Below are 22,417 nucleotides of genomic sequence, written 5' to 3' on the forward strand. Positions count from 1 at the left end.
TCCATATTGAGGCACCTAAACATCTTTTCAGAACTAGCCATTGTGATTCATTGCTCCGTTTTAAAACTGAAATTGTAGCATTTTCCTACTGGACAGAGGCAATGTGAGGTTAAATCCATTAAAAATTGTGAGGTGCTCAGTTACCCTGGTAATGGGTCCAGACAGGGCCTAACATAGATATATAACCCTTCATGTGTTTCACTGTTGACGTAAAAAGAATTGATCTGGAGACATTTACAGTCAATCAAATTCCTTTAATCAATGCTACCTTCTTCTCCGCACCATTCTCCAGAAGGCGCTCTTCACCTCTCTGTTCCTCAGGCTGTAGATGATGGGGTTTAGCATGGGTGTGATGAGCATGTAGAACAGAGAGAGAAACTTGTCTGTGTTTGGTGAATAGGAGGAATTGGGCTTCAGATACATAATGCAAACAGAGCCAAAGAACAAAGTAACCACCATGAGGTGTGAGGAGCAGGTGGAGAAGGACTTCCTCCTGCCCACCCCGGAGGGAACCCTCAGGATGGTGGAGATGATGCAAACATAGGACATGAGAATCAGCATGAAGGGGAAGGTAACAAAGAACAGAGCCACCATGAAGACAGCGGTTTCGTTGCGGCAGGTGTCCCCACACGCCAGCTTCAGCAGTGGAGGGATGTCACAGAAGAAATGATTAATTTCATGGGATCTGCAGAAGGGTAGGGAGAATACCATGCTGGTGAGACCAAAGTACACAAGGAGACCACTGAGCCAGGATCCAGCAGCCAGTCCAGTGGACACCTTCCTGTTTTCCACCCTACAGCCCACTTTTCTCTCTTCCTCTCAAGTCTTCAACCAGTGGGAAAAAAAGGAGGAATATTAAAAACAGGGTGGGGAAACATCCAAAACTGATTATTTTTTTCTTGGCTTTTGAAAACAAAAAGAAACATGAGAAGATGTGTGAAAATAAATAAAAAGTGTATTTTTCCATTGAAACAAATCATTGAATCAAACACAGTTTTATAAAGTATTCTTTGATTTATTATATATATGTCTTTTTTCATGAAAAAAAAATTATGACTAGCTCTAGACTACCCAATTTTACATTAACGCAATGGGTACCTTTGGAAAAGGCCACGCAGGTGATTCTAGAAGAAAATTTTCTCTGCAAGGTATCAAGCAGAGCCCTTTTACTCCTTGCTCCTCAAGCTGTAGATGAATGGCTTTTAGCATGGTCATTATCACTGTGTCGACAGCAAGGAAAACCTGGCCCAGGCCAGGTAGTAGCTAACTATGAGTTTGTAGAGTACAAAGCTAGCAGAGCAGTACAGAAAATAGACAATAGCCGATCATCGAAGAGGTGAGAGGACACAGGTGGAAAGGGCTGACACCTGCCCTCCACAATGGATCTTCTGGAGGTGCTATGATCATGGTAAGACCCGCATGTGAGAGGCAGAGGGCAGGACCTGATGAGTGTGCTGCTAGTTAGGATTGCGATGCCAGATCTGGGGATGTGGTGTTACGGCAAGCCAGCTTTACACTGGATGGGATGTCACAGAAGAATGGTCAAATTTCAGAGGCCAGAGCAAGTGGTGGATGAAGTATCAACGCCATGTTCCCGTGGGATGAGGGACCCCGATTTTTAAAAGTATTAGGCATTGATGTGCTGAAGAATTGGCAACATCTAACTGATATTTAGGTCTCTAAGTCCATTTTTCAAGAAATTTAGGCACTTAAGAGACAAAATCTCATTAGCGTCACAGAGATTTAAGGCTCCTAATGCTTACTCCTGTTGAATAAGCTTGCCAAGGCACTAAAGTGTTGTTAGGGGCTTATTCCTGCCAAGGGGGAAGGTTTGCTTTTAGATTAACTAAACGCTGTGGCCAATTAGAGCACCTAACTCAATTAGAGCACCTGATTCAAGTTAGAGCACATGACTTCTAGTCATGGGATATAAACCTCCTGCTTCAGTCAGAAGGGTTGTGGTGTTGAGAGGAGAAAGGTTGGATTGGAGAAGAGTGCAGATTGCAGAAGAGAAGAAGTTTTGTCATAAGAGAAAAGAAGGTTTGGAGGAGTGCTGCGGTGGATTGGAGCACAAAGCAACTCTAGTAAGGGGCCCAGTTGTATAGAAGAGAGGCGAAGAAGCCCTTCCAGCTGACGGGTATGAGAGGGAAGTAACCCAGGGGAAGAAACGCTAGTCAAGTGGGGTTCACAAAACAGGACCCCTGGGTTGGGACCTGGATAGAGGGCGGGCCAGGTCCTTCCTCTCCACTCCCTCCTCCAAGGCAGCTAGGGGAGTGATTAAGAACTGGTTTCAGAGGCAGTCAATAGCCCTGAACCTACCCAGAGAAGAGAAAGCACGAGACCCGCGAGAACAATACAGGAAATTTGCCACATCCTTTTAAAAATAAGATCTTGGGCCTAATCAATTAGCTGACCATAGCTTGTATAATATCTTACAAGTCTTAGGACAGATTTTGAAAGTATTTATTTAGGTATCTAAATGAGATAGATGCTACTGGGATTTACAAATGTGCTAGGTGATTGGGAGTTAGGTGCTAAACTGCTACATGTCTGAAAGTCCCTTAGGCCCTATTCTGCATAGTGGAGGCCCTAAACTTTGTCATTGGCTTGTGCCTCATTGCCATCTTTAAAACTGAAATTATAGCATTTTTCCTATGCACAGAGGAATGTAAGGTAGAAATCCATTAAAGATTGTGAGGTGCTCAGCTTGCCATGGTAAGGAGCACATAGAGGTCTAAATAGAATATAACCCTTATTGTGTTTCACTGTCGCATAAAAATTGAGCTGGAGACATTTACAGTCATTTCTACAGTCCTTTATCATGAAACTTCTTCTCGCTCATTCTCCAGAAGGTCCTCAACTCCTATCCTCAGGCTGTAAGATGATGGGGTTTAGGCATGGGCATGAGGATCATGAGGGGCAGAGCAGAAGCTTGTCTGTGTCTGGTTGGTAGAAAGAATTTGGTTCAGATCATATGGAACAGAGCCCGAGAACGCACTCAAAATTGAGGTGCGAGCAGCAGGTGAGAAGGACTTCTCCTCCTCCTCTGAGCGCATCCTGAGGATGGAGGAGATGATGAGCATAAGGACATGAGGACCAGCAAGAAGGGGAAGGTGACAAAATGACAGAACACTGCTCACTATTTTGGCTTGAAGTCAGAAAAGTTTCCAAAACAGCCTGGTAGGGCTGTTTAAGAATACGAATTTTGATGTTGGAATCTTGGTCAACCTATCAAAAGCCAGAACTATTAGATAATAGAAGCCAGAAAAATACGTTCTGCCAGTATTGGACTTCTTGGTGTAGTGTAGAATTACTGTTTCCTTGCTAGAAGCAGATTGTTTACCTTTTCTTCTTTGATGAATAGTCCTCTTCTGATGTTGAAAAAATGTAGTTTTCTATTAGAGAATAGGTTTGGGAAAAGGAATATGGGAGATACTAACTTCTCTTGAGAATCATGTATTGCATTAATTTGTTTGGATAGAAGGTAAACACACTATATGTAAGACCATATAAACCTGGACTGGATTAAATTTTCTGATAAGAATTCTTGTGTAACCTTACTCTCGCCACCTTGGGTTTGGGATAGAGTGTGGTCCCTTATGTGATAAGGATATATAGCTTAATTTTGACTTCTTAAGCAGGCACAATGTGCAAACTTTTATCTGCACTCAATGATAAGAAGAAAGAGACAGGGATCGGGGTAATGGATATAAACCTGAATAGTGTGTGGTGTGGACACAGATAGATCCTGTGATGTTCTCTAAGGCTCCTTAGGTCCAGACGTCTCTCAAAACCTGTGCAGCCAATTCATTCACACAGGATCTCCTTGATCTTGGATAGGAGAGTATTGATGGAATGGGGAGACCTCTGATGAGTGCACTGTGCACTCTCCAGAATTAATGCATTCCTTTTTTGTCTCTCCAACTTATTTTCATGTGGTTACAAACTATCTAGCTTCAGATCTACAGCTGTGATGTCACTCAAATTACCCTGCTTCATTATTGATTTCAGTGGCCATACTCTAGAATTATACATATATATGACTCAAAAGATGGACCAGAAAGGAATGTGTTTGCAATGTTATGAGTGTTAGTCTGGGACTCAGGAGACAATGTTAACAGCTGTTCTGCCACAGATTTTCTTGTGTGACCATGGGGAAAATATAGGCCAGGTTTTGAAAGGTATTTGGATATTAAATCAATGGTGTTAGAATTTTGAAAATCCCACTAAGAACCTAAATATTTAAATATCTTGACCTTGAGTAAAACTTTTTAAAGAGGAGACACAGTCCTGATTTTTAAATTATTTAGGTGTTGCGTGCTCCTAATGCAATTGCGTAAATGATTTAGAAGACCTAAGTCCATTTCAAAAGGGATTTAGGCACTTCAGAGGATAAAACTCTCATTTACAGTCAGAGGGATTAGTCTTCTAGTGCTTATTCCTTTTGAAATGAGACTTAGGCTCTTAAATCATGAGGCATGCAATTGTGAGCACAGCAACGCTAAATACCACTGTCTAATACCTTACAATTTAGGGACAGATTTTCAAATTTATTTATTTTAGGTACTAAAGTGAGTAGAATGCCTACTGGGATTCAAATGTACTAGTGAATGGGAGTTAGGTGCCTAAACTGCTTAAGCATTTCTGAAAGTCCATTAGCACTATCTCTATTGAGGACCTAAACCCTTTTAAACTGCATTGTGATTCATTGCTCCATCTTAAAACTGAAATTATAGCATTTTCCTACTGCGACAGAGGCCATGTGAGGTTAAATCCATTAAATTGTGAGTGCTCATTACCGGGTAATGGGTCCAGATAAGGGCCTAACATAGTATATAACCTTAATGTGTTTCACTGTTGACGTAAAGAATTGAGTTGGAGACTTTACCAATCAAATTCCTTTATCAATGATACTTTCTTCTGCACAATTCTCCAGAAGGCGCCTTTCACCTTTGTTCCTCAGGCTGTAGTATGATGGGTTTAGCATGGGTGTGATGACGCTGTAGGACAGAGGAGAGACTTGTCTGTGTTTGGTGAGTAGGAGGAATTGGGCTCAATACATAAATGCAAACAGAGCAAAAGACAAAGTAACCACCATGAGGTGTGAGGAGCAGGTGGAGAAGGACTTCCTCCTGCCCCCCTGGAGGGACCTCAGGATGGTGGAGATGATGCAGACATAGGACATGAGAATCAGCATGAAGGGGAAGGTGACAAAGAACAGAGCCACATAGACAGCTTTCGTTGCTGGAGGTGTCCCACAAGCCAGCTTCAGCAGTGGAGGGATGTCAGAAGAAATGATTAATTCTCTGGGATCTGCAGAAGGGTAGGGAGAATACCATCATGCTGGTGAGACCAAGTACACAAGGAGACCACTGAGCCAGGATCCGCAGCGAGTCCAGTGGACACCTTCCTGTTCATAACCACAGGGTAATGCAGAGGCTTGCATATTGCAACATAGCGATCGTAGGCCATGGACGCCAGAGAAAACACTCTGACCACCAAGGAAAAAGGTGAAGTAGGTTTGCATAGCACAGCCAATGAAAGAGATGGTTTTATCCCCAGAAGCAGATTCCTAAGATCTTGGGGACGAGGCTGATGTGTAGCACAATCTCCAGAAGGACAGTTCCTGAGAAGAAGTCAATGGGGTATGAAGGGCTGGTCAGTCAATGTGAGGACAATGATTAGAAGGTTTCCAGACAGGATATGTAGGTGACCAGAAACCAAAAAAAAAAATGCCACAGGCTGGGAATGTCAGAAAAACGAGGAGAATGAATCCAGTGATTGTCGTGCTGTTTCTTCCCACTGTTTCTTGGTAGTTTTCATCCTGAAAAAGAAAAGGAAAAACAGGCTGTCACAGAATACTTTCCACCGCCGTCCTCCACTGTCCATTTCTCCAGATAATCTGAGTCTTCCTGTGATTTTAGGAAGCTAAGAATTTTGTCTTTTTACAATTTGCTGCAACCTGTGTTTCCAATCGAATAAAAGGCCGCATGATTATTAAGGGGAAGGCAAAATGCCGTATTACTACTGTGAATACAAAAAGATATCGAAAAGCAATCAGTCATATAAACAGTTTCATTCTCTCACACAGTCTCATATCATTCAATCAAAGTCTACAAGGTAGTTATAGTTACAGCCTGAAAACTTTGCTCTTGCCAAAACCAATCACTGGCAGGTAGCCAACATGAGGATGACTCTCAAGGTTATGAGTGCACCCCCATGTTTGGGATGTGCAAACTGATTCAATGTTCCAGTCTCTAGGTTCTGTTTTATAGGAATTTAATCTCTCGTACCAGTCTATGGATCCTCTTCACATCGCTGCTTTTTACGTTTGAAGTGATAATAACACTGTTATAACTGAAGTTGATGCTTAATCAGAAGATGGCCCAGCGATGATAGCTTGGTGTAATTGTTCTTTCAGTTCTTTGCCCATACCCATTCTTCTGGGTGCTTGGGTGCTTGAGTAATGGGATTTCAGTTTGCCTCGGGTGTCACAGTCAGTTCACTCATGCATTTTCAGCCATTGATATGACGACCACAGTGTAATAGCAGAGGCTCTGCATATTTGGACAACACATAGCGCATCCAGTAAGGCCATGGACGCCAAGCAAAAATACACTCTGTATGCAACACATTTCAGCGAGAAGGTGAAATAAGAGGTTTGACATAGCACAGCCATATGAAAGAGATGTCGTCTTTATCCTTATGACAGCAGATCCTAAACCATCTTAAATTGGGGACAATGGCTGATGTGTATTCACAATCTTGCCCCGAAGGACAGTTCCTGAGGAGAAGTACATGGGGTATGAAGGGCGGGTCACCAATGTGAGGACAGAGATTAGATAGGTTTCCACCAAGGTGACTTAATGTAGGTACCAGAAAACACCGATAAAAATAAAATGCCGCAGGCTGGAATGTTCAGAAAAACCGAGGAGAATGAATCCAGTGATTGCCGTGCCGTTCTTCTCACTGTATCTGGTTAAGTTTCATCCTGAAAAAGAAAAGGAAACAACAGCTGTCACAGATACTTTCCCCCACTGACGCCGTCCTCCAATCCTGTCATACAATTCTCCAATAATCTCGAGTCTCCTGTGATATTTAGGAAGCTAAGAATTTTGTCTTTTTACGATTTGCTCAACCACTGTGTTATACCAATGGGAATAAAGCACAAGCCAGATTTTATTAAAGGGGTAGAAGGCAAAATGCCGTATTATTGCTGTATTTACAAAAAAGAATCCGCAGATAAGCAATCAGTTATAGCTATAACATCATTCAGTGCCTCACACATCATGAATCTCGTTACACAAGTCATCAACGCTAAGTATCTGCTATGAGTTATATCCATATTACAGCTGGAGCCTTGCTCAAATCCTACACACTCACTGGCCAGGTATCCTGAAGCAATGAGGACATAGACTTGCCACATCTTATCAGCGATGCTATGCCACATAGGCATTCTGGCTTACTTGAAGGATAGTGGCAAACCACACCTAAAGTTCTAACAGTGACCCTAGTGTTCTTGGCAGGAAGTCATAGACTCAAGTCTTATCACTTAACTGACTCTGCGATGTGATCCTAGTATGGCATAATATCCCTCATCAGTGGCTTGTCTACTTTGAAGTGATAATGATAACTATATTAATAGTACTGCGTTATAACAAACCTTAACCAACTGCTCAATATACATTCAGACCTAGTACAGAGAAGATCTCTTCCACTCAGGCATATCTATTCAGTAAGGACATATCATGGCTGATCGTTCGGTTCCTCTGGCAGCAATGTCGTTTTGATGTATCTGTCTCAGCAAGTCGCATACCTCACCCTCTTCTGGTGTGCTTTGGCGCTTGAGTGGGGATTGCAATTGTTTGCCTCGGCGTCACAGCCATTTCACTCCAGTCATTCTTCCAGCCAATTGATGTTGGGGTGTAATTCAGGGCTGGCACCTTAACTTTTAATTTTTCATTTCTTAATTCATCATACATACAATCACCACTCCAGCGATATCCTGTCAACATCTGCATTTTAATCCTTAACATAACCATTCTCAAATCAGTGGACATGCAGACTTCAATAAGTCTATTATCCCACTGTTACATTTAAAAGGAAACAAAGATATCATGCAGGAATGTGTGTGTGTGGGGGGAGGGGTTTTACTGGAGTTCAGGAAAACAAAGTTGTACCAGCCATAAAGGACAGCTGTTATCTTTTTACTTTTAGAACAAACTCTATCTCTGGATGTGCTTCTACAATTAACACAGACTCAACAGGTTAGTTGAAACATATTCTTTTATGGTCAGGCCAAATTCTGGATCTGCTCAAGTTCTGGGTCTGCTGGAGTCACTCTTTCTTATATTTCCCATATCAGAAATTTACCATTATTATCTATCAGCACCTGTGTATCTAACTAAAGCTCAGAGCTGTCCTTGTAACACTTCTTAGAACCAAATGAATATATCATAAAGTTTGATTCTGGGTACTCTGTGCTGGATCTAGAGAAGTTCAGTGATGGATGTTCTATGTGGCTTTATACCCATGGATCCTTCCTCACTCCCCGAGTTTTTGACTAAAAATGTTTATGAGATCCAGCAAATTTTCAAAACAGGTCAATTTGGGAGTGAGGGGGGATGTATCTCATGAATCCCTTAACCAAATGACACAGTTTTAGAACATATTTCTAACCTACTCCGTCCAATTTTAAGTGGGTCTGCCTATGCATGTGGACTTTGGGCACTTAGAAAACTCACTTTCAATAGAAGCTCTGTGTAATGTTTATTAACCAGTCCCATAAGGCCAAAACTTAAAAGGGACCAGTATTTGGTGATTCTTCATTCTGTCACAAGCTCAATGAAATATAATTGCTTTGGGTCTGATTCACCACTGAGTTTCTAAAGCATTATGCCCTGTAGGTCCAATGGGCCGAATAATCTGGTGTAAATCAGTTAATGAGGCTATGTGGATTTACACCAGATAAGGATCTGCCCTTGAATTTCAAAGGAAACAAAGGTCCTAAAACTGGTAAAGTGGAGTAAAAGTAATCAACATATAGGATGACTGAAAATCAAGTTAAGTTGTCCCGAGTGTCATTCAAAAGTGGATGCACTTAATATCTGTAATTTGTCAGGGTCATAAAGCATGGATTGACAATGCTAGTACTGTATATATAGTAAGGGAAATTACCACTGACTGAATAAAAAGGAGTGATCAAACCTGGATTCAAAAAGCCAAAATACAAGTGTTTTGAAATGAATCCTAACTCATACTGTCCCAATCTACACTGAGATCCACCACTCCCATATTTTGAGTGTCTGAATTCAAATCCAACTTAATAGAAAATTTTCAACTCTTTATCTTCAAATGACTGAAAAGAGCAATTTGTTATGGGAAAAAGACCCGCTAATATGGACGTCTTATTATTTATATAGTATTTGTTAACAACAACAATATACTTGGTGCTGTGCACACTAAATTACACATATAAATCACTGGAAGAACAACTCAAAAACAGCAACAAGCCAGATGCCTCAGATCCTGCATGGAATGATCACATTTGCAGCTCCTCACCACAGTGACATGCAAAGCTAAGGCAGACTTCTCACCAAATACAGAATTGGGTCACAAACTGGGAGGCACAAAAGTTTAAACACAGAGAGTATGATGAAAATTTGGGTGGAAGGAGAGATTGGAATGACCAACACAAAATATTGCAATTTTTCAGTGAATTAAAAAGTCAAAAACTTTCATTTATCAAACAAAACATTTAGTTTTACCCAAAATGAAACATTTCACTTCATTTTTTAGGATCTTCTTACTGGTTTTAAAACCAAAATGGAAGTAAATTTGAAATAAAATCATTCCAAATGAAAAATCAAAATGTTTCATTAGAAATGTCAAACAAAAATGTTTTCTATTTTCAGTATTCTTTTTTTTTCAGTAAACAATTTTCTGAATCACCTGAATTCATGAATTGTTTTCTCTTGACCTGAATACACGTTTTAGTGGAAGAAGTTTCATCTGAAAAAATTCACCAGCTCTTGCAGTGATTATGCAGCCATGTGACAGCTGAGAGATTGTGATGGAGAGACACTTTCATCTCCAACTCCAAATATGAGAAAGAGTAACGATATTCTCAAATAATCAGAAACATAAAAGACATTATATATAAAGCAAGGTGGAAAAAAGGTGTTCCCAAACTCTGGAGAAAGGCAGAGCAACATGCCACCTACCCACGAGCTGGGTCAGACGCAGATGATTATGAAAAAGGGACACGCGGATCATACTCAAATCAAAGCTAGTATGAAGATTTTTTCCCGAGGAAAATTTAGATAAAAACAAAGACACTTTTATTCCAGAAATAGACATCCACACTGGGAGTCAATCAGGAAAAACTATTCCAGAATAACCTCTCCAGAACAACTGTGTAAATCTTTATGGGAGTGGGTGAATAAATAATCCACTGCAGGCTTCTTGTGCAGGAACACTGCCCTCAAGTAAGGATGCAGGCTTGACGCTTAATGCTCCTAAAGTAAGTGGCATTAAACAGTTGAAGAAGACATGAACTTAAAATTGGAGAGTTTGCACTTACTGAAATTCGAGAGCGTTTCTTACAGTCTCACTAACTAGCTGCACAAAACCACTTCCTCATGCACAGCTGGAACAGAGGGTGTTGATCTCTTCACTCACTCCAAAGGATGCATTGCTTCATCAGGCAGGATGGCAGTTTTTTATTATTATCTGCACTGTCCCTTTGGGAGCATCTCCCAACCATTTCGTAGTCTGAATAAACTCCATGATATGATAATGATTGTAATGCAGTAGCACCTAAGAGCTCCATCAATAGGACAAGCCCCATTGTGCTGGCACTGTATAAACAACATAACAAAGAGTCATCTCCCAAAGACCTTACAACTAAGTAATGTGTTGTATAAGATTGTTCTGCTTTGACACAGTATGCAGGCGAAGCTCTCGAACAACAGAGCATGCTAAGTACTATATCTATATATTCAAATATTTTTCATTAACTATTTGATTGCCAAAAAACAAAGAGCTCAGAACTCAGTTAGTTTTCTGGAATGCTAGCGATGAGATAAGAAACAATCCAAAACCCACTGCTGTAGTCTGGCAGATTTGAAGATAAGTTTGGTTTGACTTTTCATGGCCTTATTTAACATCTTAGAAAGTAATATTCCTTTCCTATGATACTATGACGCTTCTGAAGATTGAAGGTCCCCAAGATTAGTGTTCCATTGTGCTAGGCACTGTACAGAACACTGGATAGGACACTTGCAGTCTCAAAGTAAAATCTAAACATGCAAGACGACAAAGGTGGGGCAGGAGGGGAAGGTGGAGAAACAGAAGCCAGAGGAGGAGAAATGCTTTTCCAGGTCAGCTAGCACTGAGTGGTTGACCAAGACTAGAACTATATGTTCCACCTATGAGACAGCCTGCATCTACTACTAGATCAGAAAACCATTGATAGGCAGCATGGTCTAGGGATAGGACACTGGAGTAAGAGCATTGGGGCTTGGTTCTGTTCGAAGCTCTAGCACTGTATCTGCTATGCAACTACATAAGATGGTTTACCCCTCCTATATCTCACCCAGCATCTGCTTGAGAGGTAATATAATGTTGCAGCAAGCCAATGTCTCTTTTCCCTTGTATTGAGTGTAAATGCAGCTGCATTCTGCCTTTAGGAGCATCTGGGCAGGACAAGGCCAGAAAAGAGGGGCTTCTTTTTTATCTGACTTATGAAGTGATGCTCATCTGAATGTAACTGTAAATTCCATAAAAAATACACTACTCAAGTGTGGAAAATTGCAGAGTTACCCCTAACATTTCAGGAAATGATGAAGTTCACACTTCATGCTCTCCTGGGCAATGTAGTTTAATGCAGCCTGTTGGAAAAAAAATCTCCTAATACATTATAAAGTTTACCATGACTCAATTTCCACACAAATTTCCTTTATTGATCCAAAGGTCACTCTGTTGATACATCCAAATACAATACAAGCATATGCCACTTTAGTCTATCTCCTAGCATAATTCAGTTATAGAATTGGCAAATACCAAAGAGTAAGACAGCTTGGAATACTTTCCACATGATGCCCTCTCACAGGGGTAGGAAAAATCTCTGACAAAGAAACACTACATACCTTGTCTTTTATACATAGAATAAAAGAAGTGATGTCATCTGGATCTTTGAACTTAGCTAAAGCCAGAGAGGCATTAGGGCTGAACTCTGTCTCGACCCTCAAGACAAATTGATAATGATGGGGTCTTTCTTCTAGAGTTTTTCTTATCTTATTTGCCATATTTCCTCCCACAACTGGACTAAGCATCTTTTTTAAACCCAACATAAGCATTAATTATTGACTGCACCAAGTAACCCAATGATTTTATTAAAGGGGAGAAGGCAAAATGCTGTATTTATTGTGATTACAAAAAGAATCCGAATAAGCAATCAGTTATAGCTATAACATTTCATTCTCTCACACATTCATTCATTCATTCACACAAAGTTCTGCTAGGTAGTTATAGTTACCAGCCTGGAGCTTGCTCATGCCACATCACTGCTCAGGTAGCCTGAACGTGAGGATGGACTCAAGTCTTATCAGGTGCGCATCCGATGCTCTTGGAGGATGGTGGGAGAACCTGACTCAAAGTTCTCAGTCTCTAGGTTCTGTTTTTATAGGAATTTATGCCTGTACCAGTCTATGGAATCCTCTTCATCATGCTGCTTTTACGTTTGAAGTGATAATCAACCACTGTTATACTTGAAGTGATGCTTAATCAGAAGATGGCCCAGCCATGATAGCTTGGTGTTATCTTGTTCTTCAGTTCTTTGCCCCTACCCATTCTGTCCTTGGTGTGCTTGGGTGCTTGAGGGTGAATTGTGGATTTCAGTTTGCCCTCGGGGTCACCCAGTCATTTCACTCCATGCATTTTTCAGCCAATTGATGTTGGGGTTGTAATTCTCAGGCTGGCACCTTAACCTTTAATTTTTCATTTCTTATTCAATCATACATACAATCACACTCCAGCGTATATCCTGTCAATATCTGCATTTTAATCCTTTAACATAACCATTCTAAAATCAGTGGGACATGGCAGGCTTCAATAAGTCTGTTTATCCCACTTGTTACATTTAAAAGGAAACAAATAAGATAATCATGCAGGAGTATGTGGGGGGTGAGGCGGAGGGTTATACTGGAGTTCAGAAAAACAATGTTGTATCAGCCATAAAGGGCAGCTGTTATCTTGTTACTTTTAGAACAAACTCTGAGTCTCTGGATGTGCTTCTACAATTAACACAGACTCAACAGGTTAGCTGAGAAACATATTTCTTTTTAATGGTCAGGCCAAATTCCAGGGTCTGCTCAATTTCTGGGGTCTGCTGTGGAGTCACTCTTTCTTATATTTCCCATATCAGAAATTTACCAATTATTAATCTAGTCCAGCACCTGTGTATCTACATCACTAATGCTCAGAGCTGTCCTGTGCAACATTTCTTAGAACCCGAATGAATATATCATAAAGTTTGAATTTCTGGGTACTCTGTGCTGGATCTTACAGCAGTTCAGTGATGGATGTTTTATGTGGCTTTTACCCATGGATCCTCCCCCCCCTCGAGTTTTGTGACTAAAATGTGTTATGAGATCCAGCAGATTTTCAAACAAGGTCAATTTGGGGGTGAGCGGGGATGTATTTCATGAATCCCTTAACCAAATGACACCAGTTTTAGAATACTATTTCTAATCTACTCCGTCCAATTTTCAAATGCTTCTGCCTATGCATGTGGACTTTGGGCACTTTGAAAACTCACCTTTCAAATGGACAGCTCTGTGTAATGTTAAATTTAGCGCAGTCCCATAAGGCCAAAACTGTAAAAGGGACCAGTGATTTTGCGTGATTCTTCATTCCGTCACAAGCTCGATGGAAATATAATTGCTTTGGGTCTGATTCACCACTGAGTTTCTATAGCATTATGCCCATGTAGGTCCAATGGGCCAGAATAATCTAGTGTAAATCAGTTAATGGAGCTATGTGGATTTACACCAGATAAGGATCTGGCTCTTGAATTTCAAAGGAGCTACAATGGTCCTAAAACTGGTAAACTGGAGTAAAAGTAATCAACATATAGGAAGACTGAAAAATCAAGCTAAGTTGTCCTGAGTTGGTCATCCAAAAATGGAGGCACTTAATATCTGTGGCAATTTGGGTCAGCGCTCATAAAGCATGGATTGCACAATGCATAGTAACTGATATATAGTAAATGGAAATTACCACTGACCTGAATAGAAAAAGGATGTGAATCAAATTCTAGATTGCAAAAAGCTCAAGATATGATGTGTTTGAAATTATTCCTAACTCATACTGTCCCAATCTACACCTGAGATCCTACCACTCCCATATTTGAGGTGTCTGAAATTCAAATCCAACATAAAGATCAAAATTTTACAACTGCCCTTTATCTTCAAATGACTGAAAAAGCAGCAATTTTGTTATGGGAAAAAGACCCGCTAATATGGACAGTCTTATTATTTATATATGTATTTGTTAATGACCAACAATATGCTTGGTGCTGTGCACAACTAAATTACCAATATATGAATCGCTGGAAGAACAACTCAAAAACAGCAACAAGCCAGATGTGTACAGATCCCTGCATGGAATGATCACATTTGCAGACTCTTCACCACAGTGACATGTGCAAAGCTAAGGCAGACTTCTCACCAAATACAGAATTGAGGTCACAAACTGGGAGGCACAAAAAAGTTTAAACACAGAGAGTAGTGATGAAAAATTGGGTGGAGGGAGAGATTGGAATGACCCAAAACAAAAAATTTGCAATTTTTTCAGTGAAATTAAAAAGTCAAAAACTTTTATTTTAGGTCAAACAAAACATTTAGTTTCATCCAAAATGAAACATTTCACTTCATTTTTTAGGGATCTTCGTTATTGGTTTTAAAACACAAAATGGAAGTAAAATTTGAAATTAAAAGTCATTCCAAATTGAAAAATCAAAATGTTTCATTTAGAAAATGTCAAAACAAAATGTTTTCTATATTTCAGTATTCTTTTTTTTTTTCAGGTACAACAATTTTCTGAATTCATCCTGAATTGATGAACTGTTTTTCTTGACCTGAATACACAGTTTTCAGTGGGAAGAAGTTTCATCTGAAAAAAATTCACCCAGGTCTTGCAGTGATTATGCAGCCAATGTGACAGCTGAGAAATTGTGATGGAGAGACACTTTCATCTCCAGTGCACCAAATATGAGAAAGAGTAAGAGATTCTGCAAAATATCAAGAAACATAAAAGACATCCTATCAAAAGCAAGGTGGAAAAAAGGTGTTCCCAAACTCTGGGAGAAAGGCAGAGACAACATGCCACCTACCCAACGAGACATGGGTCCAGAACAGATGATTATGAGAAAGGGACACAGCGGATCATACACCAAATCAAAGCTAATATGAATATTTTTTTCCTTTTGAGGACAATTTAGATAAAAACAAAGACACTTTAATTCCAGAATAAGAGCATCCTCAGCTGGGAGTTAATCAGGAAAAACTATTCCAGAATAACCCTCTCCAGACACAACTGTGTAAATCTTTATGGGAGTGGGTGAATAAATAATCCCACTGCAGGCTTCTTGTGGCAGGAAGCACTGCCCTCTGAAGTAAGAGATTGCAGAGCTTAACGCTTAAATGCTTCTAGAAGTAAGTGGCATTAAACAGTTGGAAGAAGAGCATGAACTTAAAATTGGAGAGTTTTGCACTTACCTAAATTTGGGCTCATTTCTGTAGAGTTCTCACCAACTGGCTGCACCAAGGACTACTTCCTCATGCACATCTGGAACAGAGGGTGGTGATCTCTTCACTCACTCCAAAGGATGCATTGCTTCAACAGGCAGGAAGGCAGTTTTTATTATTTATCTCCACTGTCCCCTTTGGGAGCTGATCTCCCGACCATTTCGTATTCTGAATTACTCCATGACAATGATAATGATTTGTAATGCAGTAGCACCTAAGAGCTCCAATCATGGACCAAGCCCCCATTCTGCTAGGCACTGTATAAACGCATAACAAAAAGACTGTCACTTTCCCAAAGACCTTACAACTAAATAATGTGTTAGTATAAGATTGTTCTGCTTTGACACAGTGTGCAGCGGAGCTCTCACAACAGAGTATGAGTATATTACTATATATTATTAATTCAAATTGGTTTTTAATCATTAACTATTACTGATTGCCACAAAACAAATGAGCTCAGAACTCAGTTAGTTTTCTGGGAAGTGCTAGCAATGAGATAAGAACAGATCCAAAACCCCACTAATTCTCAGTTTGGAGATTTGAAGATAAGTTGGTTTGACTTTTCATAGGCCTTATTTAACATGCTGTAGAACAGTAAATTGACTCCTTTGCTCCTGATTTACATGAGCTTGCAGATTAAAGGGCCCCAAGATTAGTGTCCCATTCTTCTAGGCACTTTGCAGACACATTGGAAGAGACACTTGCAGTAGTCAAAGGCTTAAAATCTAAACATGCAAGAGAAAGGTTGGGCAGGGGGAGGGGAGGTGGAGAAACAGAGGCCCAGAGAGGAGAAATGACTTGTCCCAAGGTCAACAAGAAGGTAAGTGGTTGAGCCAAGACTAGAACCATATGTTCCACCTATGAGACACGCTCCATCTACCTAGCTAGTGATCAGGAAAACATTGAGAGGCAGCATGGTCTAGGGGTAGGACACTGGAGTCAAGACACTTGGGGCTTGGTTCTGTTTGAAGCTCTTCTACTGTATCCCTGCTATGCATCTATATAAGATGGTTAACCCCCTCCTATATCTACAGCCAGATCTTCCTGTGAGAAGTATGTAATGTTGCCAGCAATACCAATAGTCTCCCTTTTTCTTGTATTCAGAGTGTAAATGCAGCTGCATTCTAGCCATAGGAGCATTGGGTTCAGGACAAGGCCACCATAAGAAGCTGGGCTCTTTTTTTTTTAACTCAATCTTTTATGGAAAGTGATGTCATCTGATGATGTAACTGTACATTCCATAACAAATGATACACTACCCAAGACTTGGAAATTGCAAGGTTAGGCCCTTCACGTTCAGGAAATGATGAAGTTGCACATTTCACTGCTCTCCTGTGCAATGTAGCATAGTGAGCCTGTTGGGAAAAAAAATCTCCTAATACATTTAGTAAAGTTTACCATGACTCAATTTCCACACAAGTATTCCTTTATTGATCCAAAGGTCACTCACTGTGGATTACATCCCAAATACAAATACAAGCATATGCCCACTTATACTCTTATCTCCTAGCAATAATTCAGTTATAAGCATTGGCCAAATACCCAAAAGAGGATCAGGCTCAGGAGATATTTTCCCATCATGATGTGACTCCACAGGGGTAAGAAAAAGCTCTGACAAAGAAACCTCTACATATCTTGTCTTTTATACACTAGAATAAACAAGTGATGTCCTTACTGGATCTTGATACTTAGCTAAAGCCAGAAGAGGCAGTTAGGGCTGAACCCTGCCTTCTGACCCACTCAAGACAACATTAATGATGGGGTCTCTCCAAGGTTTTCTTCTTATCTTATTTTGCCATATTTCATCCCACCAACTGGACTAAGCATTTCTTTTTAAACAACCCACATATCATTAATTATTGACTGCACTAGGTACCCAAATAACCTTATATTCTTTATTTTGATGACCTCAACCAAACCCTTAAATAAGATACTGCTGTATTTCAAGGATTGCTACGAGTTTAACACAAAGAGTCCTTTTCTTTTCTCATGATCTCAGGTCTTTTTGGTCACATGCTCTATTGCTTATGCTAACATCCAAGCTCAGTTTAAAACCACAGTTGACTCAGGCCTAATGTAGGCCTGTATTCCTACACAGCCTTAACTCTACCCACTTGAGGGATGCAGTATTTGCATGTAATTTTGGGGTAGCAACTGCTTTGTATCCAGTTGTGCTCTCTGTGAATGCATCTGTTAATGTGAAAGAATTATAACCCACCCAACGGCAGGGTGTGGCTGTGGGTGCTACAGCCTTTCCTAGAGTCTCTGAGTGCTGGGTGTACCACAGAGATGAAGGAAAGCAGTGAAGGCAATCGAAGCACTCAGTTCTTCTGGCTCTGGCCCTTTGTAGGTTGTCTGGAATACGGGCACATTTTGGTAACATAGAGGATTGCACTGCTAGGGGTGCCAGAAATGCAGATGCAATTACCTTCGACACCATGGCTGTAAATTACTACACAGACTGATAAACTGAATATGCAATCCAGCCCCTAAGACCACTGAGTACAGAGGTATGATGGTGGGGATCCTTCAGCCTTGAGCCAGGGATGCTTACTTTATGCCACCCCTCTCCCAGAAGCATTGTGCACTTCCCTGCAGATTTCCTGGGAAAAACCCATACCTTTTATCCCCATAGAAAACTGCATGAGGGCAGCTCCTATTGGCTGAAATCCAAAACAGGAACATTAGCACTTGCCTAAGAAGACTCCGTCTGCTTGCCTCTGTTTCTTTACAGGGTCTGCTGACTCAGTCTCATTGTTTACACGCACAGTGCAGAACTTCTGTGTTCAGAGACTCAGAAACACAATTAGTTCCTCAACCTTCCGCTGGCCTTGGAAGCAGATCCTGGGACATTAAACTCACACTTAGGGCAGGTCAAAAATATTCTACTTATTTTTTTCTGACAGAGATTGGGTTTCATCTGCTTTCCTCCCAAAATTCCAATTGTTTGTCAGAAACAGACAATACATCAGCAGAAAATGGATTTTTTGTTCATTTTTTTCCAAAATTTTTTGATTGCCCCAAATAAAAATTTGTCAGCTGTTTATATAATTCACTCTCCCTGGGCACCCGGTATTCCTGCAGATAATGGAGATCCTGGGGTGGTCCCAAAAGTGGTATTGAATAGGTACGGAGCTTCTATCCATCCATCTGCAGCATCTCTCTACTCACAGGAAGAATGACTGGTTGGTGATGCATTCTCCTGGATTTGCATTGCATTGCTGTTATGGTGCCTTGGCAGCTTTCAGGTACAACTCCAGCCTAAACCATCAATAGGCCTAGCAGATAAGGGCAAATGATACCTAGTGCTCTACAGAAAGCATTAAAACCCAAGTTGGCATGAGGAACAGCTTTACTTACAAGTAATGTAACGAGATACAATGACAATGCAGTAGAATAGAAGTACTCACCACAATTACTGTGACTAGTCAATAGGTGGCATCACAACAGTTCAGCTAATTGTGGCAATTTAGAAACATGAAAGTAATCTTAACCACTACTTCAAAACAGAGGTTTATGTAAAAACTAAGCTTAAACTTACAGAAGAACATTCATCAGCAAATAATTCCCCATGGCAGAGGGGTGGGGGCGGGATGAAATCCTTACTGGCATCAGCCCACACACTTTCCCTCTGGGGGAGACAGAGGCCAGAGCCCACAAGCCCTGCAGCTTAGCTGACCAAAGAGGGTTAGAGAGAAGAAGAAAAGATGAACCATAGCTGAGCTGTGCAATAGGAAGGAACAGAGTGGGAAGCTCAGTAGAGAGAGTACTACCCTGCTGCTGACACCCGTGTGACCTAGAGGGCATTGTGCCATAGAAGGTGGTGTGGGTGACAAAACAGGTGGTATGCTGCTCTTCCAGTGGGTGCTGACCACTATACCCAGCCATGCTGCAAGGACTAGGGTGGGGGATCCATAGGGGAATCTCCCCCTTGACAGTCAGTGCTAAGCCCAGTGCCCCAGTGCGGTAGTAGGTCGTGCTGTGCTGCAAGGATCGGGGTGACAGCTCCATGGTGGACGCTCTCCCCTCTGTGTTAATGTTGATACCAATGTCCTTGGAATTGGCATCTGGATGATGAACTGCAGGATATATCATTTTTGGCTGAAAAATAACAACACAGATGTCCTTCAGCTTATAATTTCTATGGCTTGGATTTTGAAAGGGCCTGAGTGAGTTGGACACCTAAATCCCACTGATATAGGATGCTTGCTTAGAGCCCTTAGGGTTTCTTGAAAATACCACCGTCAATGTCCCCTGTACTCAAAGTTTCAAGTCTGGCCAAATCCCAGGTCTGTCAACTTCCTCCTCCTTTCCCCGTCTCTCCATCTTTTCATTTGGATTCAGCCATACAGTCATAGTATTTAAAGCCACAAGGGACCATTAGATGATCTAGTCTGACCTCCCGTATGGCACAGGCCACCAGCACCACCCAGCACCCTCACACTAACCCCAACAACCAAAATGAGACCAAAGTATCACAGCCCACAGGAGACTAGACTATGATGTGCCACAGACAGTGGACAGGACGGACCGAGGTGCACCAATGCCCGAGGCCCCCACAATGGCAGGGATATGATTAAGTGAGCCACAGGTTTCTACTTCCCCTCCAGTCCCAGAACAACTGCTATTCTCCATCCAGAGGCAGCTGAATTTTGGCGGGTAGGTGAAGGCAGCCCTGTGCACATGACGGTTTGAGGCACTGCAAGATGAATTAGAGATGGACATAGCTTACCCTGGGGAGCTCCCTCTGAACTTTGGGAAAGTGAGAAACATTTTGACAAGTTACAGAATGGAGAAAGGAAAAGAATAAATGTGTGTGTCTGTGCTCAAGGTCACAAAGAGGGGCACAAGAGAATTCCAAATTTCCAATATCCAAAAGTTTCAAAAACCAAACCACAACACCACCAGGAAAGGTAGAACTCATTTGCACAGAAAGATGTTGAGGCCAAGAATTGACTGAGACTAACCTCCAGACTATTTGCAGGGGGTCAACGTTCAGGTTCCTGCTCTTCCTGAATGAGAGGAAGAACTTCAAATGGGGTCTCCCACATCCTATGTGATAGCCCTAACCACCAGACTACTGGCTATTCTGGGATAGCTCTGCCTCTTTCTTACAAGAAATTCCATCCTGGTCCTGAAAAACCTTCCCAAATTTCCCAATGACATTGTCACTGAAATTGATATGCTTCTGCAAAACATTTTGGTTTGGTGAAAAGCAATTTTTTTAAATGGAAAATGTTTTTCCTGAATATTTTTTGATCAGCTTGATTGAGAGTGGGCTTCAAACACAGGAGACCTGGTTCTTCCTCCTCCTTTCCCACTCTCTCCAACCAAGTGATTCTTAAGAGAACAATTTTCTCTGTAAGGTTCTCCACAGAGCCCCTTTTACCTCCTTGCTCCTCAAGCTGTAGATGATTGGGTTTATCATGGTCATTACCACTGTGTAGAACAGGGAAAGGAACCTGAACTCCAGTCCAGGGAGTAGCTGGATATGAGTTGTAAGTACATAACGCTAGCAGAGCACTAGAATAGCGCCATCATGATGAGGTGAGAGGAACAGGTGGAGAAGGCTGTCACCTGCCCTCCACCAATGGCATCTTCATGATGGTGCCTGTGATATATGTGTAAGACCCCTGTGAAGAGCAAGGGCAGGTCAGTGATGAGTGTGCTGCTAGCTAGGGTTGCGACCGCGTCTGGGGACATGTTGACGCAGGCCAGCTTTAGCACCAGAGGGAAGTCACAGAAGAAAAGGTCAATCTCATTAGGCCCACAGAATGGCAAGATGAATACCCAAGCCATGTTTCCCAGTGGGATGAGGATGCCACGCAGCCAGGAGATCAGTGTCAGCCATACGCATGCCCCCTTGGTCATTCTGGCCGTGTAGTGCAGTGGGTGGCATATTGCCAGGCAATGATTGTAGGACATGGAAGCAAACACTTGACTGTATCCAAAAAGAGGAGGATATACATCTGTGTGGCACAGCCAGCGAAGGAGATCGATTTATCCTCTGTCAGATGGCACTGCATAGCAATGTGCCATAGACCCTTTGGGTGAGATATTCAAAAGCACCTGAGGGTACGTCTACACTGCAATAAAAAATCTGCACCACTGAGTCTCAATTGACTTGGGCTCATGGGGCTTGGGTTGCAGGGTTACAAATAGCAGCAAGGATGTTCCTGTATGGCGTGGAGCCCAGGCTCCGAGACTCTTCCCGCTTTCCAGGTTTCAGAGCCCAGGCTCCAGCCCGAGTGGGAGCATCTGCACTGCAGTTTTATAGCCCCATGAGCCCAAGTCAGCTTACCCAGGACAGCCATGGCCATGCATTAGTTTTTATTGCAGTGTAGATGAACCATAAGTCATCTAGGAGCAAACGTCCCATTCATGCTCTGGTACTTGTGACAATCCCACCCTTGCATGGTGAACAACAAAGGGCTGTCAGATTCAGAGATTGTCCCATTACTCAGACTCCGTGTTCTGGGGTCACTGAGAGGCTCAGTATGTCAGGGCAGTCTGGAAGGGTCACAGATAGTTAGTACAAATATACTGTGATGGGTTGGATGACAGAAATCCCCTTTGGGACTGCAACCAGAATTATCTAGCTATTTGGA

At 41.6% G+C, this 22,417-nt stretch overlaps 1 pseudogene; it reads right to left on the minus strand.

The window, feature by feature from the left end:
• Nucleotides 1-249: 249 nt before the first annotated feature.
• On the minus strand, nt 250-7,456 carry LOC142047698 (olfactory receptor 10A2-like; annotated as a pseudogene).
• Nucleotides 7,457-22,417: the final 14,961 nt, after the last annotated feature.

The sequence above is a fragment of the Chelonoidis abingdonii genome, chromosome 13 (genome assembly GCF_003597395.2).
Source record: "Chelonoidis abingdonii isolate Lonesome George chromosome 13, CheloAbing_2.0, whole genome shotgun sequence".
NCBI lineage: Eukaryota > Metazoa > Chordata > Testudines > Testudinidae > Chelonoidis > Chelonoidis abingdonii.